General features: G+C 40.4%; 1 long non-coding RNA gene across 1 annotated transcript in view; it reads right to left on the reverse strand.

Annotated features, from left to right (window-relative positions):
• LOC113254346 (uncharacterized) overlaps positions 1 to 26,528 on the reverse strand; it is a 36,711-nt gene extending 10,183 nt beyond the window's left edge. Inside the window, exons 1-2 of the long non-coding RNA XR_003315745.4 lie at positions 26,338 to 26,528; positions 21,898 to 22,027 (exon numbers count right to left, since the gene is read on the reverse strand). This is a non-coding gene — a long non-coding RNA (uncharacterized LOC113254346). The remainder of the gene's footprint in view (positions 1 to 21,897; positions 22,028 to 26,337) is intronic.
• Positions 26,529 to 27,721: the final 1,193 nt, after the last annotated feature.

The raw sequence follows: 27,721 nt of genomic DNA on the forward strand, positions 1-27,721 counted from the left end.
TCCTCAGTGCACACTTGATCATTCAGTGACTGTGTCTACTTTAACCTACTAAGGCCTTTGAGACTTTGTGAGTAGAGCAATAAAAGACTGATTAAGATAAAACACAGTTTGCTGGATGTGTTGTCCAGAGAGCTGCCCCGTACGATCTTTTCCATCAGCTATGTCACGCTGCCCAGGCGTCTGGATTCCCCCCACCAAGGAAGGGAAGGGGTTACAGTGAGAGGCTCTCTTTTATGTATTAACAAAAGGGCAGGTGTTTGTAGGTGTGCGGAGGAGGCTTCTGACGTTTCTTGTTCTGCGGATTATGTTTAACTTGTCATCTTGTCATCTTTCTTTTGTGTTTCTTATATTCCCCCTTTAACATCTTCACCTTGTTTTAGTGACTCCTTTGTTCCACAAGATGTTAAGGGTCATCGAGCTTTCGTAGCCATTGTCAAGACACTGTCATTCCCTCAGGAAGATCAGTCACTGCGTTTGTCCCCTTCTCCCTGGTAACTTCTTTGTGGAGTTTACGGTGTTAGGACACTCTTCTTGTTCTTTGCTCAATCTTGATTATTCGGTCTTCCCGGTGTCGTAAGGCAATGAAGGAGCATAGTATCTGGCCTGTCCTCAATAGGTTTACCTTCCAAAAATAGTTTATAATAAGATCATTTCCAAATAAGAGTATTGGCATCTCCTCTTCTCCCTCTCTTTCTCTCTCTTTCTCCTCCTCTCTTTTTACCTGACTTAGGAGCATTTCTGTAATAATTATTTGACCAACATGCTCTGTGACTTCTGAGAAAGATCCAGATATTAAGTTGTCAGTTGCTCAAAAAATAAACAATTTTAAGACACCATTAAAGCTGGTATTCTGTGTTAAGTGGTTGGATTTAATTTTGGTCATTTGTGGGAGTTTAAATTCTATTATGATGTCCAAATAAGAATAAAATTTCATCTATATTGTTTGTCTAAATTCCATGTGGCTTAGTATTTCAGGGAACTGGAAAATCCATCTCAAAGACACGTAGAAATGTGTTGGCCAGGCTGGATGCTGCCAGTTATTCTCACCAGTCATAAGACCAGATTAGAAATTAATGATACAGGAAGGATTTCTTTTCCTTTTGGTTTCTAAGGAAATACTGCTGAAATTTATGGACCCAAAGGGAAGAACTGGATAGATGAATAATATTCCAGAATAATAAGAGCAGGTGTTGGTCATGGTATAGCCTTCTCTCATTATCTTTAGGAGAAATTGAGACAAACAGCTTTCCTTAAATGCGTTTCTACCCTGATACCTGGGCCAAAAATATACAATTCTTCAAAAAACTCTAATAATTCAAAACAAAATCTCATTTGCCCCTTTCTCTTCAGAAAGATTTGTCAGAAAAGAACTATGATAAACAAATCTCCAGTAAAACTAAGCAATATAACAAAGTTGACCATTTCTTTTATCATTTCTTCATATTAATTTAATAATTTTGTACAAGGAAATTCAAAATCTACATTTCAAATGTTATTACAGCTGATGTGATGGCAAATACATGGGTTGCTAGCTTTTCCCCCAGCAGCCTTGATGTCACCACACCACCACACACATGTGGTGGGGAAGAAGATGGAGCCAAACACTAATGTTAAGAACTGAGCGAAGGCCCTGCTGGGAGGCAGTTGTGCTGCAGTTAATGGAGATGATAGGGAGGGGAGAGTGGAAAAGCATCATTCAAGGCTTGAAGAGAGCTGGAAAACATGGCTGAGAAATGAGCGGAGGGAGCGATTTGGAGTTGTGTTCTTTTCTCCCCCTCTTTGTTGCATTAGAAGCGTTATTTCAGTTTGCTGTATTGCCACTGCAGGGCAAAAAATCAGCCAGATCAATGCAGCGCTGGCCAGAAACAACAGGGCAGTGCTAGAGCTCAGCTAGAGAAGACGTGAGTAACAACAGATGCGGACAGAACAGGGACTCCTGGGAGTTCCTTCTACCCTTTCCGCTCCTCCCTTTCTAAAAGCTGAGGTGGTAGTGACTTTGTGTGTCAGCTTGGCCAGGATAAATTACATTTCCAAGAATTAATTTTCCCGTTATTTCCAGTTAGACCTCCTGGGATGACGTTCCCTCCCAACCCCTATTCCTGAAATGTTCCACAAACATCACAGTAAACCTAGAATTTAGCCTTTCCATGAAAGTTAATTAATACTCTCAGGAGACCATGAGCTTACAGGCACACTTATAGGACATCTGATACCCACATTAAGAAACAAACTGAAAGATCTATATCTTAAAAATAACCAGAGAGATAAATGATTTAAAGTAAGTAGAATTACCTTCAAAAAGACGAAGAAGATATCAATAACACAAAGAACAAGGAGCTATATGTTATAACCACGTGGAAATACTGTAGTAGAAATGTAAAATTTGAAATACTATTGTAGAAATATAAGACTTGAAATAAAGGACTCAATAAGTGATAAAATAAAGAATAGATACAGTTAAAGAACAAGTTAGCGAGCTGGAAGATGAGAGCGATGAGAGCCCTAAGAAGAAGTAAAGTTGTGGAAAACAGTTTTTAAAAATTTAGTAAGGGACATGATGGATAGAATTAGAAGAATCAACATTTACTTGAGAGTCACAGAATAAGAGAGAAAAACAACGAAAAGTAAAGGGATGTCTGAGGGAATAAAGACAAGAATTTCTCGGAATTAGAGAAAGGCGTAAGAGTTTGAAGAAATGAAAGGGCTCATAAGGTACCAAAGGATATAATTAAGGAGAAACGTGTGCTTAAACATCCTGTAATAAAATATAAAAATATATATATAAGAACACCAAAAAATCTCAAATACTGCTGGCACAAATTACAGGTCACCCATAAAGAAATCGATATAAAACTAATGTTGGATTTTACAACAGTAACCTGGATGCAAGAACACAATAGATTCTTTTTTGAAGGAAAAGAATTTTAGGTTTATATTTTCACAACCAACTAGGGTATTATTTAAATGTGATAGAAAAACAAATATCTTTTTAGGCATATAAGATCTCAGAAATTTACTATACAAGAACCTCTTTAAACACCTTTCGGAGAAAGCATGCTAGCCAGAAGAGCAAGACATCCAGAAGGATGCTATAAACAGTGTTTCAGTTATCCAGCCTGGGATGATAAATCTCCCCAAAACTCACTGGTTTAAGATAACAGCAGCCTTTCTTTGCCCACTAATTTGCAAATTAGGCAGGGCTATGAGGACAGTTCTATCTGCCTCACTTAGCTGTACGTCTCCAAGGTTGGTATTAGGAATGATCTGAAGGCCCAGTCACTCATGTGACCAGTATCTGGGCTAACGAGACTCAGTCAGCTGGGGATTGGAACAGCTGGAGCCCCTTCAGTATCTCAAATGTAATGTAGACACTCCAGGTGATCTTTCCAGCCGAGTGGCTTTGAAGAAGCCAAACAACATATTGACTTAGGACTCCCAAGGCATTTGCCTCAAGAGAGAAAGTCAGACAGAAGTTGGATTGCTTTTTAACCTAGCCTGTTCCGTCTTATCTGTCGAGAGCTGTGAAGGGTATGAGATTGCACATTACTTGCAAGCTAACGAGTTAGGCTGCCACTGTTCCATGGCTGCTGACAGAGGCACCAGACTCCTGGGTCAGAGACAAAAGGCAGTTCATTACTTGCAGCAACAGCAGTAGACAGGAAAAAAATGTTTTCTTTCACTGCTTCCTTGAGTTCTAATTCTCACAGCGTGATGCAAAGAGGGCCACTGACAATTTCTTACACACTAGATTGTATTTCAGAAGAGCACAGAGTTCAGAAAACCCATATAGATTTTACTGGACAGGAAGCATGCTCGTCCTTTGCTCTGGAGAGATGCTGTCTCTATTCTCTAAGACCTTAAGCACATCTGCCGCTTCCTCCAGAAGGAGATACTCTTCTATCTTCTAAGTCAGTTCATTATTCAACTACCCTTCAAAGGGTAGTCTGGGGGGAGGGGTGCCTGGGTGGCACAGGTGAGTTGAGTGTCCAACTCCTGATTTTGACTCAGGTCCTGATCTCGGGGTGTGGGATCGAGCCCCACATCGGGCTCCACACTCAGCATGGAGCTGACTTAAGATTCTCTCTCCCCCCCTGCCCATCCCCTCTATGCGCTCTATCTAAATTAAAAAAAAAAAAAAGTTAGTCTGGAACAAATGTGGTCAGTGCCTCTGTGTGGAAGAAATAATGAAATGCAAGAGACCCATGGAGAATGGTCTCTCAGGAATTTCCTTTCTACTGCACGCTATTTGTCCGAAGGATCAATATTTACCATGGAAGATTGAGTCACAGGGACTTGTGCTTCCAACAAAGATAGAGTAACAAGGAACAGATTTACTTTCCTATCCGAAACAAACAAACTGGACAAAATACATGAAATAATGGTTTTCAAGAATCAGACAGTGAGTAATAGTAACCCTTGAGAAATGGGAAACCAAAGATAGAGGACAAAGGAGAATTTTTTTTTAAAGTGTGTGTGTGTGAAAATGTGTTAAGATGCATGTCTGCTTGCATAGAGGGAAATATAAAGGGTAGTAAATTGATAGGAAAAAAGAAGTATGTGTAAGTAAACCACTGAAAACCAAAAATAGAATAAAAAACTTTTAGATGGCCAAAATATAATTTATTCTACCTAAACAGAATCAGGAAGGGATTATTTTTAAGGAAAAGACAATAATTGGAAGATATGAAATGGTTTAGCAGAAGTAAGTCTTAATATAAGAGTAATTACAGTAAGAATATATATAGATAAACTCAGTGATCCAAAGGGGAGAGTCTCCACTTGTGATTGTAAAACCATGACCGGGAGTAAGTAGTTTTTATAAAAGTCACACAATTACTTTAAAAAAAATGATAAAGAGAGTTGAAAATAAATAGAGAAAAGGAGAATATATATCAAAAGAAAACCAGGGCAGAAATTTTAGCATCAAAACACATTTCAAAATAAAAATATCATAAGAGTCGAAGAGGGATGTTTTATAATGCTGAGAAAATGAACAATAGTTCAAGAACTTGCAATTGGTAATTGGAAGTATTAACACTCCCTCTCAGAAAGTTATATATGAAACAGAAAATTCTTGATAATTAAAATTAACTTTCTGTGATGAAAAGAGATTGGGATTTGATGTCAATTCCAATTGATATCACCTCTATTGGGTTCTAGTTCGTATGTCTATTTACTGACCCTGCTTCTTTCAACAAGTGGCTTATCTTTGAACATCAGCAACCTCCTCTCAACAATAGGACACACAACACCTGGCCAACCTTCTGTGTGGCTTTAAATTTGCTTCTCTGACTCTCTATTTCTAATTTCTGAAGTAGAGATTTAAAAATACCTACTTTGCCAAACTTAACAGAAATAAGAATTTTTTAAAAAATAAAATCTACAATGGAATATTACTCTGCCATCAAAAAGAATGACATCTTGCCATTTGCAACAACATGGATGGAGCTAGAGTGCATTGTGTTCAGCGAATTAGTCAGTCAGAGAAAGGCAAATACCACATGATTTCACTCATATGTGGAATTTAAGAAACAAAACAAATGAACATGGGGAAGGGAAGGAAAAAGAAAATAAGATAAAAACAGAGAGGGAGGCAAACCATAAAAGATTCTTAACTATAGGAAACAAACTGAGGGTTGCTGCAGGAGAGGTGGGTGGGAGGATGGAGTAACTTGAGTGATGTGTGTTAACTAAATTGAACTTACACAAAAAATTTTTAAAAAAGAAAAAATTTAATTTAATTTAATTTAAATTAAAAACGTATGCTAATTGTTTGGCAAAATGTAATGTTCTATAAGTTATGATTGCTGTTTATTTTATCCTTATATCAGCAATTTACTCATCATTTAGCTGTACTGTTTTAAAAACTAGAACATTCAATGAAATAATACTGTCATGTATGTACACTGAATACACATATCTTCCCACTATTCTTCACCACCCAAAAGACTTAGGTATTGATACCTCCATTGTAGAGACAATGGCACTGTAAGTCAAAGGGGCCATGCACTGGACAAGGGTCATCCAGTTAAGAAATTACAGAGGCTATGGTGGAACTCATATCTTCCAGACACCAACATTAAAAGATACACATAAAAGACACTCACCATTCTAACCAAATAGTGAGTAACACTCTGAAGTGAGTTAAAACTAGAAAAAGAAATGGTCCCTTCATCCTTGAAGAGCTGTGGAGGGCATAAGGAAATCATTAGAGAGGCAGTCAGCTTTCATTGCCCCTCAGAGCGTGAGAGAAACTGCAGCGTCCTAAATGCAATGAGGCGTCCAGCTCCCTGAGTCCTCAGCCAATGGCAGTCAAGAACGGCCCAGAAAGGCCTCATACTGTCAACCATTCCACACAATGCTCTATTTTGGAAGAAATGTATGGGGATGTTTTCCTCTCAGCCATGGAGTTTCCTCAGAAAGCAGAAAACGAAACCTGACACTCAAACAAAGGAATGGCCTTTCTGAGCAGGGGTGGAACCAGCTGAATCACCCAGGCTCTTCTTTTCTGGTTTATCAAGAGCCTCCAGGAACCTGCTCCCTTTCTAGGCAGGAAAGAACAATCTGTATGCAGTGGAGACAAGAAGATAACAAGAGTCTCAGTGTTGGAGTTGCTTGGAAGATACCCAAGGCATCTCTCTGCCAAGCGTCTTTTCTCAGTGTTAGCGAAAGGCAAAACTTTGTTAAAATAGTGAGGGAGCCACGTAAGTTCCTCCCCCTGGCCCCCAGCCCCATCCCATATTCAGAATCTTCTTGCTGGGAAACCCCCATTTCCCCTTCCCCTCACTGGCCCACTTTCTCCTGCTTCCTCATTGCTCTGGCTACCTATCTGTTTTTGGTATTTTACACCTCAGAGTAAAAACAAAAGCTTTTATTCTGGGATCCCTTGCTTTTCAAGCTTCGTCTCTAACGGTTGACTGAGAAACTCAATCACCTCATCAAAACACTGTTGGGAGAAAGAGGAACAGATGGGGGCAGGAAAAGTGAAGGGTCCCCCCAGGCCTCTGAAATCTCAGAGCTGAGGCTAGCTGACTTGTACTCCCAGGACTGCAGGGCAAAAGAGTAGACAATTCCCTTTTCACTTGCCAGCTGTGAGCTCCAACTTGCACCACATACCAGCTGAGGATTTTGAGGAAGATTTTGTGGCTACCCGTCAATGAAGGAAAAAAAATCCCATTAAGGGTAGTTGGCTGGGTATTTTACCAGCACAAAGAGGAAATTTAAATCTTTTCCTACCGAAGTATATAGCTCTGCAAATTTTTTTTAGACCAGGAGTAATTAAACCAGAATTAGGAGGAAAACAAACACAAATTATGAGATTTTATGATTAAATAACACATTTCAAGATTTACTTATTTATTCATCAGAGAGAGAAAGCACACGCGTGAGAGCGCAAGCAGGCACCCCCAATCAGGGGGAGCAGCAGGCAGAGGGAGAAGCAGGCTCCTTACTGAGCAAGGAGCCGATGTGGGACTCGATCCCAGGGTCCTGGGATCATGACCTGAGCCAAAGGCAGAGGCTTAACAGACTGAGCCACCCAGGCTCCCCTACATAACACATTTCAATCTCAGATCTTTTCGCAGAAAGTAAGACTTAAGAATAAGCAAAAAGTCTTGGCTTTTTTACCTTTCACCATAAAAGTAAAAGTTATCCTCATTTTGGATTTCTCAAAACCAGAAAGTGCAGTAGAGGTAGGATGGAAGTAAGGGGCTATTAAATTTATTTTATGCAATGCAGCGAGGCGGCCTCGAATGGGAAGACTGTGTGCTGTCCTCTGTATACTCAGTGTTTGGCACGCAGAGAGGAGGATGGGTACGTAGCACAAAGGTTTTTTAACTTGTTTGTTAACTACAGTCTACTGGTAGTTACTGGGAGCTCTGTACTGAGGATTTCAAGGATCAGAGGAAAAGAGTGCTGTGATCCATTCATGCTGTTTTTCAAGGCTATGAGTTGGGGGACGAGAGTCTAGATGCCCTGGAGTAATTCTCATTCCCTTGGTAAAAATGTTCAGCAAGTGGTGACTGAATGGATTTGCCTATGGTAGGAAAAGAGGTAGAAGATTTTGCCAGTATAAGAATTTATTTTGTGAGGTCCAGATGACTTCTCTGTAGAAATAAAGAACCATTTGGGAGGAGTTCCAGTTTCCAATTCTGCATACAAGGAGCTTGAAAGTTGCCACGTTACCCCAAGGACAAGTTAAAAGCTGAATGGACTGAGAAAAATTCAACTCTTCCTGGATTCATAAAAGACAGGCGAACATAGGGCAAACTATGGCCCCCAAGATTGGAAGGACAGACCAGCAAACACAGGGAGTCCTGGCTTACCAGACCAAACTCACCAGTGGAAACCACCGTGGGAACCAGTGCCAGGGTTTGAAAACCAGGACCGGAAGTGACGAATTGCTGGAGGCTCCGTGCAGACAATGCAGAGAGTGAAAAACTCCAGAGGGACCTGATCGTGTGCCCTCCCCACTGCCCCCGCCCCCCCAATATTGTAAGATTTACCTCCAGGAACTCCATCAGGTTCCAACAGTAAAAATCCCCTCCTGCTTCAGGCAAGGGAGTGAGAAAAGGAACAATTTTGAAATATGCCACAGCACTCGGTTCTTCTTGACAAGGCCTGCACACATGGGAAACCGGTTAACCAGAGTGTAACTGACCTGAAGAAAGGGAAATATCTCACTCCAGCTAGCTCTAGCCTTCCATGTGAATAAAGGGAAATACTCAACCCCAGCCCACTCTACCCGTCCTGTCCCACCTAAGGTGAGGGGGGAAAACCTGAGGATCACTTGTGAAGTTCACAATCCAGGGGCGTAGGCTCACTAAAAGACTGAGACCTGATCACAGGACGATAGAAGCCTTCCCCTCCCCCTGCACCTTGCCACCACATTACTGAAGGCCTACTTACAGCAGTTCCTTTTACCTGGTACCTCATGTCTGGGGACCAAGAAAAAACTACAAAGCATATCAAAAAGCAAAAGCAAAATTTAAAGAGACGGGGCAAGCTTCCAAACCAGATTCAGATACGCAGGAATGTTGGAATCATCAAACCAGAAATTTAAAACAACTATGAATACTATGCTAAGGGGTCTGACAGAGGAAGTAGAAAGTGTGCAAAAACAGATGGACAAGGTAAGTAGAGAGATGGAAACCCTAAGAACCTTCCTTTCAGTTTTATCATAAACCTAAAACTGTTGTTAAAAGAAGAAAGTTGTTTAAAAGAAGAAGAAGAAGAAGAAGGAGAAGGAGAAGGAGAAGGAGAAGAAGAAGAAGAAGAAGAAGAAGAAGAAGAAGAAGAAGAAGAAGAAGAAGAAAAAGAAGAAGAAGGAGGAGGAGAAGGAGAAGAAGAAGAAGAAGAAGAAGAAGAAGAAGAAGAAGAAGAAGAAGAAAAAGAAGAAGAAGGAGGAGGAGAAGGAGAAGGAGAAGAAGAAGAAGAAGAAGAAGAAGAAGAAGAAGAAGAAGAAGAAGAAAAAGAAGAAAAAGAAGAAGAAGGAGGAGGAGAAGAAGAAGAAGAAGAACCGTTTGGTCCTATTATCTGTGTTTGACCACTTCCACCAAACCCCCCCCCCAAAACAAACAAATCAGAAACCCTCAGCTCAAGCAGGAGAGAAAGCATCTCTTCTCAGGAGTGGGCCACAGGACCAGACTGACGTGCGAGCTGCACAGTGGTTTGCTTACAAACAAAGGAGTAAGCCTGGAAGGCCAAAACTAGTGGTGAAACCCACAGTGAGCAAAGACCACGCACAGGCCTTCGTAGACCTATCTTCTTTGGCGAGAAATCCTCAACAAAGCCTGGTTCTATACTGTCTACTTATGGGAATTAAACTCAGGCAACTCACAATTATGTTGGCAATTGCATCCCCTTCACTCCCGAAAGCGGCTCGCTCCAGGCCTGCTGCCCGACACTGCTCAACAGACGTCAGCAATGGCAGCAGGCACTGAGGAACCTCAAGTGTGTGGGCCCAAACGATCTCCTAAGCAACCATTGTGACTACACACTTCAGAGCAACCACTTTCAGGTTAGGTAAGTCCTTGGGCCACATTTTTAATGGTAAAGAGATTTCCTGTACAAGAATGATCTTCCTCTATTTTTCTCCAATTGCAAAGTAAACTCACTGTAAGACATTTAATTTGTTTTTCCTAACCAAAGATGATTCATGGCACCCACGTGAAGAAGGGGATTCAGGAAGAGGAAAAGATAAATGGGGATTCCTCTGCCCAAAGGAGGCATTCAAACTCTTGTGTTTAGCCCACCCGACAGGCCTGTTCCCCATCCTCCTCACCCCCCAGTCTCGGGGTCCAGGAGGGAGCAATTACCAACAGTGTCTCTGTGCATAAGGCACGGAGCACCGTGCAGCTGCGAAAGCCCTCCGTGTAACCAGAGCATATGGCTTCCTTTCAAATGTCGCTGTTACTGTTCTTATGCGGTCGTGGGACCCTGGGTAAATACTGGAAAAACTGTTCTACCTCTCCCCCGATGCCCGGATTTGGAGAGCGAGAGAAGAAAGAAAGGAGCAGATAGTAAGGGGTGAGGGGCTTGTCAGGAAAGATTTCATAGAAAGGATAACCCTTGAGCTGAGACTAAGAAGATGAGTGCATATTCTTCTGGAATTCTGAAAGAAGGGACAGTCTGAGCAAAACAGACATAGAGATGAGAAACAGTGAGGCATATACAACTCACGTCTTCCACGATAGCCTCATTCTCTGCCATGAGCTCATGAGTAGGAATGGTGACATCATCACCTGAACTAGTTCAGTGATTTTTCTCTCCTGCTCTCTTCTCAGTGGCTGGGGAGCCAGATTCATTCTAAGAACATCAACCCTAGGCAATGAGCAGCCTCAGCGCTTTCCAGCAAAGATAACATGACCAGAGTCGTGCTTCAGAAAGATCACTCCAGCAGCAGTGAGGAGGATAAATGGCAGAAGGAACATTTGGAATTAAATGTAATAGACCAGAAATAGCAAGAAAAGTTGGTGGCCTGAACTCAGAGCCAACTAAGACATGTGGGAAATCTGAGTAGGATAATTATTTGCCTGTCCTACAAATTGATATTTTCTCATATTTGCTCAACATCTGCTTAGAGAAGAGGCTCGGTGCTAATCACCACTCAGCAAACGACAAAGCCCTGCATTACCCAGAACCCGTCTTCTTCCTAAGGCAGTTTAGTGACTGCTGTGAAGGTCTCAGCCCTCCCTACAAAGGCTTTTCAATCTACTCCTTTCAACCAATGCAGAATTCTCCTGAGAGGATTATTGGTATAAAGATTTCCAATCCACTTTAAGCACTGCTGATAGATTAGCGTTCTAGGCTCTCAACTGGCTTAACCTGCCCCTCGGTCTGTCTCTGCTTAAACTAAATCATAGCAGAGTGTTTAGGAAGGAAAAGATTGATAGAGGCACCATTCAAGGACTAGAGTGCCTATGACCCGGGGACTAAAAAGCAGGGGCGAAGGCAGAGGAAATAATCAGCCACGGACAATGAGAAAGGAGAGTTGGAAAAGTAGGAGGAGCTTGAAATAGATGGGTCTTAGAATCAATATCAGATGGGGTTGACCAACAGTCTCTAAATCCCCAGTGGTTTAAGTACAAAGCTCTCACTTATGCAAAACCCAGTGTAATTCCTGATAGGGAGACACTCCTCAAAGGGGTGACTCGGGGACCCAGGCCACTTCCACCTTTGGCTCAGCCATCACGGTTTCGCAGTTGCCCTGGTGTCAGCCTGCCAGCAGGTAGTTAGAAGATCATGTTCCTCAGTTCAGAAGTGAGGGGCATCATGTTCCCCCACATTGTTGGCAATAACTAAGTCACGGGGCCCACCCGGACACGAAGGGGACAGGGAAACTTGGTCCGTGTCTGGGCGCTGCTGCCCAGCAACTCTACACCATGGGGGCGAACCTCAAAACAGTCATCACCCAGCCAGATCTGTCACACATGCCAAAGGAAGAAAAAGTTCAAACATGTGAGTAATTGATAAACTTGATTTTTGTATTCAACAAGTGAACGGCTAAAACCAATTGTGGCATATGCGTAATATGCAATATTATTCAGCCTTTAAAAAAGGAAATTCTGGCATATACCAAAACATGAATGAACAGAAAATATGTTAGATGAACCATGCCAGTCACACAAGGACAAGTGTATGATTTCCCTTATACCTAGAGTACCTAGAGTAGTCAAATCATGAGACAAAAAGTAGACTGGTGGTTGCCAGGGCTGTGGAGAGGGAGAATGGGGAGTTGTTTTTTCTGGGTACAGAGTTTGAAAGAAGATGAAAAAGTTCTGGAGCTGGATAGTGGTGAGGTCTGGACAACAGTGTAAATATGCTTCATGCTATAGATTGTACACTTAAAAATGCTTAAAAGAACAAATTTTGTTATATATAGATATAGATATATCTACAATAAAAAATACTTAAAATTTTTCATGAAGCTGCTTAGCCCTGGATAAAAATATCGAATATCTAATATTGACCAGGCATAAACCCTCCCAGGATAAGATTGCATATAAAGAGAAAACACCAAACTTTTAATTTTTTAAATATATGTATTATCTATTTTAATTGAATGACTAGCCAACAGAATAATTTATCTCCAAGTTGACCTTTAACTCTAGCGGAGACTAAAACCCACAGGTTTTCAGGTCTTGATAAAAAGCACCTGGGTATCTTTAAGGCTTTGCCTTGTTCTCTTCAGGCCTGGAAATGTACCCCAAATTCTTGGCAACTTAATCCAGCACCAGAAAAAAAAAATGTGGACCAGATTGTCAGTGGAAGAAAAACATGATAGCAAGCCATATGCACACAATATGACACTTCTTTTTCACATAAATATGACATATATATTTATATCACCAAAAAAATTAACAGTAATCCACTCTAAACAGTGTGATCATAAGAACTGGTAACTTTCTTCTGGATATTTGCCTTCTTTTTCCAAGATCTATTTAATAAGTATGTGTTATCTTCAAAATCTACTAGTCTAAAAGGCAGGTAGTTCTCAGGCTTCAGAGCCTGAGAGAGTCAGTTTTGTTAACTTTGAGAACAAACTTCGGTATGCCATAGTGGATCTGTGGAATATACGTTCCCTCCAGAGATTTCTGCTTTCTCTTTACTTCAAGGACATGTGACACCTTCTAATCTGAGTAGGCTTAAATGTCAGCTGCAATTTAACACTTTTCAGAGGACCACAAGATGAATCTCTTACCCAAGGAACATGCCACATAAACAATTTCCTCAGTGATTCTAACCTTCCTCACAAATACTTCTGTCACAAAGGGCACAAAGGAAGTGACAGGATGTCCAAGTAAAACATGCTACAATGGCAAGAAATACATTGGTGAAACTGCCCCCAATGTTCTGAAAACACAATATTTGTATTCTTTTTTTTCCCCCTTTTTTCCCTCCATTTTTCAGACCCTTTTGTTTTGATTTTCTTATTTGCTTGTCCTTCGTCAGTCATCCCTGCAGCTTCCTTGAGGACGGTTATTGGGCAAAAGGGAATAGGAACCCGATGCTCATCATTTAAGAAAAAAGTGTCTGGTACAAATCAAGCAGTTAACTTTTTTTTTTTCCCCTAATGGAGCCAAGATGGAAGACAGCAAAGGCAGCCATTACAATAGCAAAGCCGGGATTAGCTAGTGCTTTAAATAGTCCTGCTTTCAGGGAAGGGGCCAAATTTGTAAACCCTTAGGAAGGAGCTGATAGAGTGCTTCATTCTCATTGTCCTTAGAGTAAGAGAAAAATGATAAGTTCCACAGCACTTTCTGCTTTACACACTTTTATAAACATTAAGGTGCATATAATTTGAATACAAAACGTCTTATGTCTCTTCTCAGATTCAGTCATATCTTTTTCTTTCAATGTGTTTTATATATGAGTAGTAGCTTGTATCCTCCCAAGTGACTCAGGGTCTTGGAATGTCAGAATCATGTTTTATAACTTCTCTTAAATCATGGGTAGAATTAAATACTTTGCCAGGTCATGGTAGTTGCTTAATACGGGTTTTTTAAAATCAAAGCAATATACGTACTTTTCAAACAATGATACAAATATTCTAAATTTTTAAAATACATTCCTAGAAACAACAACACAGTCCCTTGTACACATGCCCTATCTCCCACCCTACTTTGACTTAGGTGACTATTTTGTTTTTGTTTTTTTTTATTATGTTATGTTAGTCACCATACAGTACTTTGAATTCCTATCGCCATTTCTACTGGTACTTTTTCCATATCACTTCCCAATATGTATATTATTTCTTGATTTATCAAATTTATTTCTTCCCTTTGGACATTTTGCGTTGGTAGAGGGTTGAATGCCCTTACTGCACCATTGCTCACACACTCAGTTCTCCTCTCTTCTCCTCCCAATAAAGTCATATGACAATTTGTGGTACAAGAAATAGTCGATGGCCATATTATAATGATGATGTGAATATTATTCCCTGCTAAGCCGAAGAGTATTTAAGAATTACATTTTCCTTTATCAACAACCTTCTGTTTCACTTTCTTTTTTCATTTGTAAAGTTTTCTATGTGACTAATTACTCCATTGAATCTGTCAAATGTTTGTCCATTTATTATTCAAGAGCTCTTTTTTCTGTCTTTCCCCTAGAGCTATCTCTTCTGGATTTCTGCATCCTTCAGCATAGAGTCATTCAAGGACTTCCTTCCGTGGCTGTTATGCCTTAGCTAGCTGTTTCCAAAGTCTTGTCTTCCTCTTTCTTGTTTTACCCATCTCCAATAGCTTTCTATGACAGGATGCATGGATTACATCTTTTGAGACCTTGTATGTATAAAAATTGTTTTTCCACACTGATACCTGAATATGAATGAGCCAGTGAATGGGAACAAGAATAGCATGTGCAAAGGCCCAGAGGAAAGAAGGCATAGCACATTCGTGAGGCTATTAAAGAGAAGAGTTACAGGCTTGCACCAACCAGATGAACAATAAGAAATTAGATTACAGCATTTTTTTTGTTAGAAGATAATTTCACATGAGAGCAAAAAAATAATAACTTCAGCTGACTATTCACTGATTTATGAAAGCCAAGAATCATCCAGAAAAGCAACAGAAGAGTCTTATCTATATAGTTGAACAGAATTAGAGACAGTATCATTGATGATTTTATATTCTAAACCAAAATTCTAACAGCAGCAAGATGTTACGAGGAAAGATGATTCAAAGAAACATTTTGTCTGCTGCCTTCTGACAATTTCTCCTACTCCCATGTGAGATCACTACTGCTATTTAGTCATATAATGGTTCCCAAACTTGACCGTAGGTCAGAATTATCAAGGAGAGCTTAAGAAAAAAATCCAGCTCCAGTTCTCACCTTAGACCTACTGAATGAGAAACCCACTTGGCTAGAGTTTGGGAAGAAGAAAATGGGGTGAGGGGAAAAGAAACTGAGATTATTGTGGGATGGACAGTAAATGGAAGCCCTCCTCTCTCCTGTGCTCTCAGGGTGTCCAATTACCCTTCTATCCAGGGAGCAAAGGCTACGCCTTTTATCTCACTGTATTCCAATGCCTGACTAAAGACACACTCAATAAACTTACGTTGGATACTTATCATCTTAAACTATACAGATATCCCCCACTTTTTGAAAGTTCATGTTACACCACTTGGCTTATACCGAAGACTACATTAGTACCTGTTTTCACTAACCAAAAGAAATCCGAAGAGGATTTTTGCTTTTATGAAAAGAAAAAGAAAAGGCGAAAAGGAAAACCGGTGTTAATAGGTTGTTCAGCATTGAGTCCTCCTAGAGGCGGCTTGCACTCTCGGTAGTGAGAGTGGCGCCACCAAGCTCCTTCCCCGGGAACTACACTCAGCTGCTGAGCATCAAGCCGCCGGCGCTTTGAAAGGTGTCTGTGAGCCTCTGTGTTTTTTCTCAATCTATTTTGTTCGTCGGCTCGCAAGATGTGACCTAAGGTATCAGAAAAACCCAACGGAGGTCATTTAGGAGTGTGAGAAAGCTCAAACGTTTTTCCGTATAAGTTAATGGCAATTGTTTCTTCGCTTTGTGCCATTTTGGCTTCAGAAAATTTTACAGGAATGCTACTTTCAGATGGTGGAGGAAACCTGTAAATGCTGATACTATATCCACCCCATAAGCCCTGCCACCCCTAACTAGCCTGCAAGATACTCGAGGGCCTGGCGTCCATATTGTCAGCATATCTAAATAAAATCCCCAAAGTATAAACACATGAAACCCTAAATATAACAAGAAGGAAGTTATGGAAATATAGCGTAAAAATTTAGTATCAATTTTAACTGGTTGTTTTCATTCTGATATCAAAGGCATAAGTCAAGCCGTGCTATATTTTGTTGTTGTTTTTTAAAGAATATGTAAGCAAAATTAAAATTTCAAGATTGGAGATGAGGCTGAGTGACGGAGAAAAAGAAAAAGACAAAGTCCTCTGGGAAATGCCTCGGACAGTACTGAATTGGACATTGGAGACCTACTGAAAAGAAATCTTACAATGATCTTATTACATAACTGTTCATTAGCAGCATATAGTCTCTGTTGGAGTTTTGGATAAATAAATATTTATATGATGCTAACTGTATCCGACTATTATTTGGAAGAGATAATAAAAAGCTGACTAATACTGTCTTCAGCGAGGACATTGAAAACTTCCTCATCCAGGAAGACAGTGCTTAACAGGGGAAGTTTAACCAATGAGGTGCTGGTGTTTTTCAAAAGGGTCAAATAATAATAATAGCAAACTCCAAAACAGTGTGCCTCAAAATTTAAAATTCAAAGATCAAGACGTTGATGTCATCTGAATCTAACAGATCTTGAAATATTTTAGCTTGTGCATCATGCCACACAAATATAAAGAAGCCCCCCACGCAGAACTTTGGCTGTGTAAGTCTCCTACAAGGACAAACTTCATGGTGAGTGATTTTCCCTCTCTTCCTTTGGGAAGAAAGAGAAATTCCGTCAGAATATCCTGTGTATCCTGTGGTCATTTTTTTTTCCTTTTGGTTTTTAAATCTTCTTCTCATTATAAAAATAATACACATTTTACTTGTAAAGTACATGCAAGTGTAAAGGAGCAGGGATAAAATCACCCATTAACATCTTAGGATATTTTACTGTGATCATTTTTTTCTGTGAATTTTGACCTGGTATTACTTTACATTGATTTATAGTATGTAAATTTAGAATCTTGATTTTTTTCCACTTATTGCTCCTTGTGAATACATTTTTGACCTCTTTCTGATTATTCTCTTGTGATACGTGCCTAGAAGAATAAATAGGGTATGGCCACTTTAAGAATTTTAATATATACAGCCAAATTGCTTTTCAGAAATGTTGTACCAATTTACCCACCAACATTTGATGTGGGTTCCCATTCTATCTCAATCTAAATAGCACTGGATTTTTAAAAATATATTCTGTGCTAACCTGAAAGACAGAAAAGTCATTTCTTTTTTATTTTAATTTCCATTTATTTGAGTTCTAATAAAGTGGTTTATATGTACTGGCTAGTAACATTTTTCTTAGGTGGATGGGAGATTCATGTCCTTTGCCCATTTACCTCTCAAGATTCTACTGCTTTTGTTATCATTTTGTATGAGTTCCTAATATGTTAAGATTATAAACCTGTCTGTCATGTTTCTTATAAATACCACATTTCCTTGATTCTAAGTTGCCATTGATGGGAAGACACACCATTATTTTAATAGCAGCTTTTAAGAAAAAAATAACTATACTCATAAGATGTTGATTATACAGACATTTGATTTCAGAGATGTTAAAATGTAGGGAATGTTGAAATATTAAGATGTGGAGAAAGTTAAAATGTCGAGTTGGCTCTGAATCAATACAGTATGAACTTACTGTGGGTTCTTAGAAATTTAGCGTATCCACTGATGAGGATTGCTACTGGACAGAGTGATATGGCTCAATATCGAAAAGCGTAACCAGTTTGAAGAAATACATGGATTTTTTTTTTTTTTTTTTTTTTTGAGAAAGAGAGAGAGAAAAAGTATGCACAGAAGTAGGGGAGAAAGAGAATCTTAAACAGGATCCCCACTCAGCATGGAGTCCAACACGGGGTTTGATCTCCTGACCCCAAAATAATGACCTAAGTGGAAGCCAAGTGTTGGTCACTTAACCGACTGTCACCCAGGCGCCCTGAAGAAATACATGGATTTTAATGTATGTCATTAAAATGTTGAATCAGTGGCAGCTACCTGAACCTGAGTCATAACTTACTTGAAGCCATTTCACTGCTAAGTGCTTCTTGATGATCTAGAAATTAGTGGGCAAGAACTCTGCTGTGAATGCTAATGTCGTGTGTTGAATCCTATGTGTCAGGAAACTCGCACACATCTATCTACAGTTATACCTCTCTATCTGCTTGTATTTGCACATCTATCTATCTATTCTATGTATGTGTATGTGTGCTTATGTGTGCGTGAGTGTGCGAGTGTGGGCATAATGATCCATTAATGTGGAGTGTTCAACATTTACAGAAGCTGCCACCCCAGGGCCACTTTTCCAGAACTCTTTTCATGTTCATTATCCATCAAGAACCATAGAAAGTCCTGGAAAATGTGGTAGCTTTGAAATATGAGGGTTTATTGACATGGAGTTATTATACATGCAAAACTTATTATAATGACATAATCTAAACTGGGCTTCTTTTATTGCAGCGGAGACTTGTATACGGTGCTGTCATTATCCTTCCTCGTGAGGGCAATTTGTAACCCCCACAATAACAGTAATTATGGTTGTCATATTGAGTGTATGTCCTGTCATAATCACCGTTGTAGAAATTCACAAAGGCAAAGGAGTCCAGGCAGAACCAATAGTTTGGCTCTAACTTACTTATTCATGCCAGTATTTATTGAGCACGTGCTGTGTGCCAGGCACTGTTCTCTGTGCTGAGAGTACTAGGACAAACAAGAAAGACAAGTTCCCTGATCTCCTCATACGGCTCTTCCTCAACTTACAATGGGGTTATGGCCCAATAAACTCACTGCAAGTTGAGAATATGATAAGGTGAAAACGCATCTAACATCCCTAGCCTACTGAACAGCATAGCTTAGCCTAATCTACCTCAAACAAGCCCAGAGCACTTACAGTTAGCCTACAGTTGCACGGAAACATCTGACCCAGAGCCTACTGTCTAATAAGCTGTTGACTCTCTCGTGTAATTTACTGAATAGAGTACTGAAAGTGAAAAACAGCATGGTTACATGGGTACAGAATGGTTTTAGGTGTGTTGGCTATTTACCCTCAAAATTCCAAGTACAGTCTCTACTGAGTACATATCGGTTGAACACTATGATAAAGCCAAAAAATCATTAAGTCCAACCGTGGTAAGTCAGGGATGGTCTGTATTCACACAGGGTGGGTCTGCTGTGAGAACAGACGTAAACGAGTTAACAGCTACGTAAGAACATGTCAGAGTGTGAGAAGTGGCCTGAAGCACACGAAATACAGTCATGTGGCCGTGGCCGGCGAGAGCACCTGTCCGCCCCAGTGTATCCTTTCCTGAGCGCCAGGCCTGCCAGCCCCTCTATAACCAAGCCTTCTCTCTAAGACCAGCGGACTGTGCTTCAAATGAATGGAAGTCTGTTGGTCTTGCATTAAAGACAGTTTGAGGCAACTGGTCTAGAGTTGAAGAGTTTATATTTGGGTATGAGTATTATCTGAAATGTAAGATAATGATTGGTTCTTAGCGATATAATTTCAAATGGTTACTGAGTGATTTATACACTGGCTGCCTGGATGCTTCCACGAAATCAGTAACTACCTTACTTAGCTCCCTAAACAAAAGGCTCTTTTTTTCCAGGGCGGCCACCAACTGAGGCCTGCTAGGCAGCAGAGCTGTTCTCCCTGTCTGGAGGGGCAAACTCAATTCCTTGAGATCTCAGGGCTGCCGGAGCTAAGCTCACTGTGGTCTACAACCTGGTGCTACAGCTCCATCCCTTGCCTGGACCGATGAGAAAATCCATCCCCGCCCCCCACCCGAATGCTCTAGGGACCCTGGTTTTCCTTGACAATGAGTCTAGGCACGGTGGGAGGGGGCAGTAATGCATCCTTTTGTTTTGGTCACACCCGTGAATCTACATTTTCTGAGTGAAGGTCATTCTACTTTAAGTTGGATTTTTAAAATTTGTCTTCAATCAGCCAGCATGACTCAGCTCAATCCCCTCACCCTTATCCCAGCTCTGTTGGATTCTGGCTTAATTTAAAATTTTGATACTTTATCGTGCATTTTTTGCATTAGGTTTTTTTTTTTAAGATTTTATTTATTTGAGATAGAGAGAGAGTGAGAGCGCAATCCGGGGGACAAGGGGAGAGGGAGAAGCAGTCTCCCCACTGAGCAGGAAGGCCAACGTGGGGCTGATCCCAGGACTCTGGGAAGATGATCTGAGCCAAAGGCAGATGCTTAACTGACTGAGCCACCCAGGTGCCAATGCACTAGTTGTGGGTTTTTTGGTGTGTTTTTTTTTTTTATATATTGCATCAAAATATTATTTACAGTGATTTCTGAATTTTTTGGCACTCCCTTAAATTTTGCACTCGAGATGAGTGCCCTGTTCACCTCACCCTAGTCCTACCCCTGCCTTGGCTGACTGTGTGCAGCAGAGCCTGTCTACTGACCACACTGGACTGAGAGAAATAAATGTTTGTTGTGCTAAACCATTGAGATGAGGGAGCATTTGTTGTAACAGCTGAAGTCATCTACCATAACTAATACACTTATTAATTGCTCCGGGATTAATTGCATTCTGGATCCTAGTGGGTGTTTCTTAAGTTTTTCCTTTATTTAGCAAAGACTTCTTTTTCTGTATTATCCAAAATATCTCTTGTGACTAACTCAGGAGACATTCTGAAGATTAGCTTCTTTTATCATTTTGGAATCCATTAAAAAATCTTACGTCAGTGATTCTGCTCAAAACTGTCTCCCGGTTCTGACTGCATCCATGTACAGTCCTTAAGTGGCAGTACAGCACAGTGGTTATACCCACAAACTGTGGAGTCAGATATCCTAGGTCTGAACACCAATTTGGTAGAATGGATAATCTTACACTGGATACTCATTTCTCTGAACCTCAATTTCTTCATTTATAAAATGCAGCATAGAACAGTGTTGTATGAGGAATAAGAGAGATAAGACTTAGCATATGTGAGCACATGATAATTATTGGTAGTTATTATTCTAATTTTCTTTTGAGGCCACTTCTTACCTCTCCTACTCTGGTATTTGATGTAAATCTAAATTGAGAAGATATTTCTCAACCAGGAGTACCTGATTCCGCTTAGCAGAATGATTAACGTTAAACAGAATTTGAACCGAAATTAAACGAACTGTACTATAAAGACGCCCTGTGGCAGTCCTGTTGCTGCGAAGACCAGGTCCCCACAGTGGTCCTGGTGCAGGCGCGGCCACGGGAGCCTTTGGGGCTGCCCCATCCCAGAAGCTCAGGTGCCAGGAGTGGCTCTAGAGAGCCTGGTTCCCACCCAAAAGGGGAGCTGTCAGCAGAGGAGTTATAAGTAAGGATGGACTCTCCGCTGCCATTGGATTAAACTCAAAATATGCAATGGCAGTTAGAATCAAGGTATCTTTGCCTAAAAGAAATCCAGAAAAACAATGGACATTGAAATTTTCTTTTGAGGACAGTTTCCCACAAGGACTTTTTTTTTCCATTCTTTTACCTATAAATGTCTCAATTCATTGAAAAGATTAGTAGCAGGAAAAAAAGAATATTAAAATAGTCTCCAGTGTTTCAATGGCTATTTAAGAAGAGAAGATGCTGAGATCAGCTCTAAGAATTAACTTACTGTTTCAATTTACTGAAAATATTTGCTTCCTAGATTATGGAATCATAGAGCTTAAAACCAAGGGGGGGGGGCTTGAAGGTACTCAACCAATTTCTTTTTCTTTTTCTTTTCTTTTCTCTTCTTTTCTTTTCTTTTCTTTTCTTTTTTTTCTTTTCTTTTCTTTTTTCTTTTCTTTTCTTTTCTCTTTTCTTCTCTTTTCTTTTCTTTTCTTTTCTTCCTACAAATGAAAAAACCAAGGCCTCAAAAGGAAGTAGAAGGGAAGTAGAAGCTAAGTCCCCCATGCCCTGATCTCGTGCTTATACACGGTCCTTCACCTGGCTTATGTTAGCTAGTCTTCCTTAACGGTTCTGCGATCACTCAAAAGCCCTGCAATGATTCATGCTGTCCAAAGACTTCACCGCAGGACACAGATACCAGGAGAACATTTGTAAATTCCAATTTCTTCTTATATTTAAAGTATTTAAAATGGAAAGGATTAAGCAATGGTTTCGAAATTAACAACAATGTCTATTTCAAAGGGACGAGCCATACATGTTCGCTGCTTAAAGCTGGGACCCCAGACACACGTCTGCTCTTGTTATTTAAAGCCTTGGGCCCTCTCAGATAAGATTTGTGTTTTGGAAGAATACACAGAGATTGAGAATCAGCTATTCTCAGCTATAGAGGGGCTGATGGCCAAGGAAGTTATCTCTGAAGGCACTTATGAGACCCTAAGTGGCATAATATCCAGAGAAATTATTGGAACCGAGGAGGCAGGAAGGGCTACCGCGGTGGGGACTGATGACCTGAGTTTTGCAGGATGAGTCAGCGTAGGTGGACAAGATAGGAAGGGTGTTCCTGGCAGAGGAAGCAGTCAATTGCAAGTGTTATCCTCAGAGATGGTGACTTGTGGCTAAATTTTGAAGGATGAGTAAGAAGAGGTAGACAAGACAGGAAAGAGTAATCCTGGCAGAGGAAACGGAGTAAATCTTGAAGGTTTACTTTCAGATTCGATAAGCTCCTGAAGGCCAGAGGCCATGTGCTGCTTCATTTGCCAACTCAAACTCTAGCACAGAGCCTGGCAGAATAGGGAATGTGGAATGAATGACTGTTGAGTAGGTGAATGGATGCACGCAGGGAGCAGGTCTCCTCATTTTTAGTCCTCAGAATTCAGCACTCTATCCCAAATGGGGCCTGGGAATCACTGTACTTTTCCAAGCTCCCCTAAGCCTCTGTCATGAGACATGCATCAGAAAGCTGTGATCCTGGGTCACACCTGGCAGCCGCTGTCTGGTTACCCAAGACAACCCAATTTGAAGAGGAAGGCACTGTTTTCTTAGCTTTGGGCTCTGCTGGGAAATGAAGTCAATCTTAATACAGAGATAAAGATCAGCTGCAGGATAAATCAAGTTGTTCCTTAATAAAAACATGGACTGGGGATATGGGTGGAGGGTAGCAAGCATATTAAATTCCCCTCACAGAGCAGCGAGTCTTCCTTTGATGTTGCTTTTCAAACTGAGGATCATCTTATAGTATCTAGATAAAGTGTTCTGTCCCTCTAGCTACACAGTGGACAGAATTTTAAAAAAAGCAAAGTGGCTAATGCTCCCTGGTCCACGAAGCCTTCTCCTGGTTCTGGGGACTAAAGTTTGGACTAACAAGCCTGCAGTCGTGAGGGCAATGGGGCAAATCACTTTCATTATGTTAGATTTTTTAAATATAAAAATAATACATGCTAGTGTAATTTTTCTTCAAATTGAACAAAGGGATAGCATAATCGAATAATATTGGTAATTGTTGAAACTAGGTGATGGCTAAATGGTGGGGGGAAGTCCATTATGTCATTGTTTTACTTGCATATGTTGGAAATTTTCTAACAAAATATATTTTAAAAAGGAGTCTCCATCCTTCCCCATGGTCTGTAGCCTCCTAGGCCTCCAATTCCACTCTCCAGAATTAGACATGAGATGATTTCTCCTATATTCTTCCATTTTTTGACCATTTATAAGCACATTATGCTTAAGTGACTATTTTTAATAGTATCTGAGAATGCTATTATTCTGAACCTTGATTTTTTCACTCCTTTTTTTTTTTTTTAAAGATTTTATTTATTTACTTGACAGAGAGAGGGAGACAGCCAGCTAGAGAGGGAACACAAGCAGGGGGAGTGGGAGAGGAAGAAGCAGGGTCCCAGTGGAGGAGCCTGATGTGGGGCTCAATCCCAGAATGTCGGGATCACGTGTTGAGCCGAAGGCAGATGCTTAACAACTGAGGCACCCAGGCGCCCCTTCACTTCTTAACAATATATTGAAGAGCTCTTTCCTAGCAGAACATATAAAACTCTACTTCATTCTTTTAATGACTGTCTAGTATTCCATTGGAAGTAGATATCAACACTCTATGCATCCTGTAGGATCCATTTTTTTTTTATAAATCTTTGCAAATACAATAAGTGAAAAGTAATTCCTTAACTTAATTAATTCCTTAATTAAGTATTTCCTAATACCTAAATTAAGTATTTCCTTAAGTGAGGATCAACATTTTTTCATATGTTTACTGGTCATTCATTCATATTTCTTTCTCTGTGAAGTATCCATTCAAGTCTTTTGCCCATTTCTCTTTGAGGGATTTTTGGAATATTCTTTCTTATTGTTTATAATTTCACTAATAAGGCAATTTTTCTTTTGTCTAATGTATGCTACAGACATTTTGGGACACAGTATAATGATCTGGTCATTAAACCTCTGGATCCAGGTGACTGGGCTGCTGGAATGCTTACCATTCCTGACAGGCAATATTGGCCAGCTTACTCCAAACACCCATCCACTGAAGTAAACTACTGGTACAAAATGTACCCTAATCCCAGATTTACTTCTTGGATGCTCTCGCTTCCTAAATGTCCACACTGATCAGTCTTCCGTTGCTCTAATATCTTCTAAATCCACTTTTTTCCAGATCTACTAAGTTTACCTTGATTTCTGGTCTGGATTACTGCACTGGCCTCCCTGCCTCCAGACACACCCTACTTCTTCCTCACCAAAGCCAGAGTAATCTGTTTTAAACTCTGCCCTGATACTCTGTTTTCCCTGGTTGAAAGCACCAGCAATACTACCTGCTGCCCTAAAATCCAGCCAAGCTCTTCACCCGACAACCAGAATTTACGGACCCTCGCGAGCACCTGCCACGGAGCTGACATTGTTTTAAAATCCAGGAATTATGTGTGCTGGTTGTTAAATTGCTGGTAGCTGACATCATCCGCGATGGGGAGATTCATACTATGGAAATCAGCTGATATTCCCAGAGCTGGTTGACCAGCACACTTCACCTCCCCAGCCTCATGTCTTCTCACTCGCCAGCTGGAGCTCTGCTCTCCAGCTGCACTGCTGCCAGTTGTCTCTCATTTCTGTGCCCTTATACTGCCACTCGGTCTGGAGCTCTTCTTTCCACTGGCTCTCTTCTACTCTTTCTTTAGTTCCTGCATTAGCACTCAACTCCGCAAGGATGCCTTTCCTAGTGTTCTGCCTTTGTGTTGACTGATGTACCCCTTCTCTGTGCTCCCACAGCATGCAGACCTAAGTCTGTCTGTATCTGCGGGTACGTATAAAATGAGGATTTGCTATTTGCCACACAGTGTAAAAAGTTGAGATGCATGACCTCATTTAATCCTCAGTTTGCATGAGATGGTGATTATTGTTAAAAAAACAAAATTCGGGGTGCCTGGGTAGCTCAGTCAGTTAAGCGTCTGGCTCCTGAATTCAGATCAGGTCGTGATCTCAGGGTCCTGGGATTGAGCCCGGAGTCAGGCTCCACACTCAGCACAGAGCCTGCTTGAGATTCTCTCTCTCCCTCTCCTTCTCCCTCTGCCCCTTCCCCTCTTATTCTCTCTCTAAAATAAGTACATCTTTAAAAAAAACCAAGCAAACAACAAAAAAAAAACCCAAAAATACAACTGAGTAAATGTAAAGATTTACTGGCTTTATTCAACAATTTGTAAACCAGGCAGCATCCCATCTAGCAAGTAAAAGGGAGCTTCAAGGAGTTGCTGGCAATGGAAGAATTTTATAGGCAGAAAGAAGGTGGGCAAGGAATTTAAAAGAGTGGATTATTTCAGGCAAGGTTACTTTCCCTTAGGGGAAGACAGAGTATCTTCTCATGCAGATTAGCCTCATAGTGCTGAACAGAAAATTCCAGACTGATGGGTCAAAATTCCCCTCCAGGGAAAGGATAAAAGCACAATTAGGTTAGCTGTTCACAAGTCTTGGTGGGGCTTAGCAGAAGTGACTCTATTTGGGGGGCCTCTCGTTTCTTTTTAGCACTATCTTAGATGAAGAAACTCAGGCTTAGAGCACTTCTGTAAACACCACGAGGTTAGAAGTTGCCCTGCACACACGTATCACAGTGCCTGGTACTTAGTGGGTGTTCAACACAAGTAGATGTTGAATAAATTCATTCTAAACCACTCAACGGCTTGCCAAATTCTATATTATAACATTCAAAGCATTTTGTCCCAGTGTCATAATAATGTTCATAAACTCGCTGGAAACTTACAAATAATGCTGAATGAAAAGTTTACCCGGTAACCTTCACAGCTAGTGGGTGTTAGACTCCTTTCTCAGGAAGCAGCGAACAAGCGTGCATTGTTGTTACTCAGACCTCAGCTCCGCATTCCGCCGGGGTTCCCATCCACCGGTTCAGCCTCAAGCCGGGACTTCTCCCCTAAAAGCATTGGCTTCCTGAGTTTCCACAAGATGCTTTTTTTCACTGTTTTGTTTTTTAGTTGTGATTTTTCCATGACCACCACTGAGATTCGTTTGACCTTTTGTCATAGTTTCAAAACAGCAGCCAAGAAACTTGGTTTTGAAATTGAATCAGAGACAAGGGTTATGAACCTGAGTACTCTCCCGGCCATTTGGTTGCACTGTGAACTGTTAGGGCACAGCTGTCAATAAAGTTTTATCCAGAAAAAGTAGTCCCCCCAAAAAACGATATTCATTTGAAAATGAAACCTGCTTCCAACTGATTTTACCTCTTGGATTTTCCCAGTAATCATGGCTAATGTCTATACCATCTTAGTGGCGGCTACCTATCAATCGCTTCCTCAACGCTTTCTGTTGTTCCACTATGCACTGATTCCTTAAATAGATTCAAAATTCCTGATTGGGAAGAAAGCTTCTCCTCCTTGAAATGGAACCATGTGCTTCCTGCAGGCATAAAAACAGTTGATTTGAACATTAGGAAAAATTAACCAAATTAAGATAAAGGACTTTTTTTCAAGTCAATTGATTGAAAATTGGTTCTTTTTTTTTTTTAAATGATATGTAATTCTAAGTCTTTTATTGATTTCCCCTGAAGATTAACTAAAATCAGAGACACAATAATAGGAAGCCACTCTATTTGAGGAAAACTGAAGTAAAACCACTTTATAAAAAGGATTTACTCTCCTTCTTCTTTACTCTCCCTTGGCAACACATTCGTGACCTAGCAGGGCAGACTGAAATAAACTTAGTTATAGGACTCTCAAAGGACTCTGTTTACCTGGTTCAGGTTCCCATTCTTCACCAGACTTAAAGAGGATTCTTTAAACTCAAGATAATAAGAAATGACAAATATATTTGTTAAAAATAAAAAACACCCACTTTCTGTGCTGTGTATCATATGCATAATGGCTAGTAGCTTATATCATTACTATTGATGCCTAGTGTGTATTGAAAAGCTATTTTGATTAAAATTTCCTTATTCTAACTTTTCTAAAATTGTGCACCACAAATGTATTCTCAGGGAATTCCTGGATACAGCCACTGTTGTATCAGCAGTGAAGAGCTAGGCGTTGAGGATAAGCATTTTGGATCTCTGAATATAAACTTTTGAAAAGCCTCCTTTTTCTTTTTTCTTTAATTTTTAAATGAGGGAATCATATAGTAAAGCGTTTAAA

The sequence above is a fragment of the Ursus arctos genome, unplaced genomic scaffold, assembly GCF_023065955.2.
Source record: "Ursus arctos isolate Adak ecotype North America unplaced genomic scaffold, UrsArc2.0 scaffold_12, whole genome shotgun sequence".
NCBI lineage: Eukaryota > Metazoa > Chordata > Mammalia > Carnivora > Ursidae > Ursus > Ursus arctos.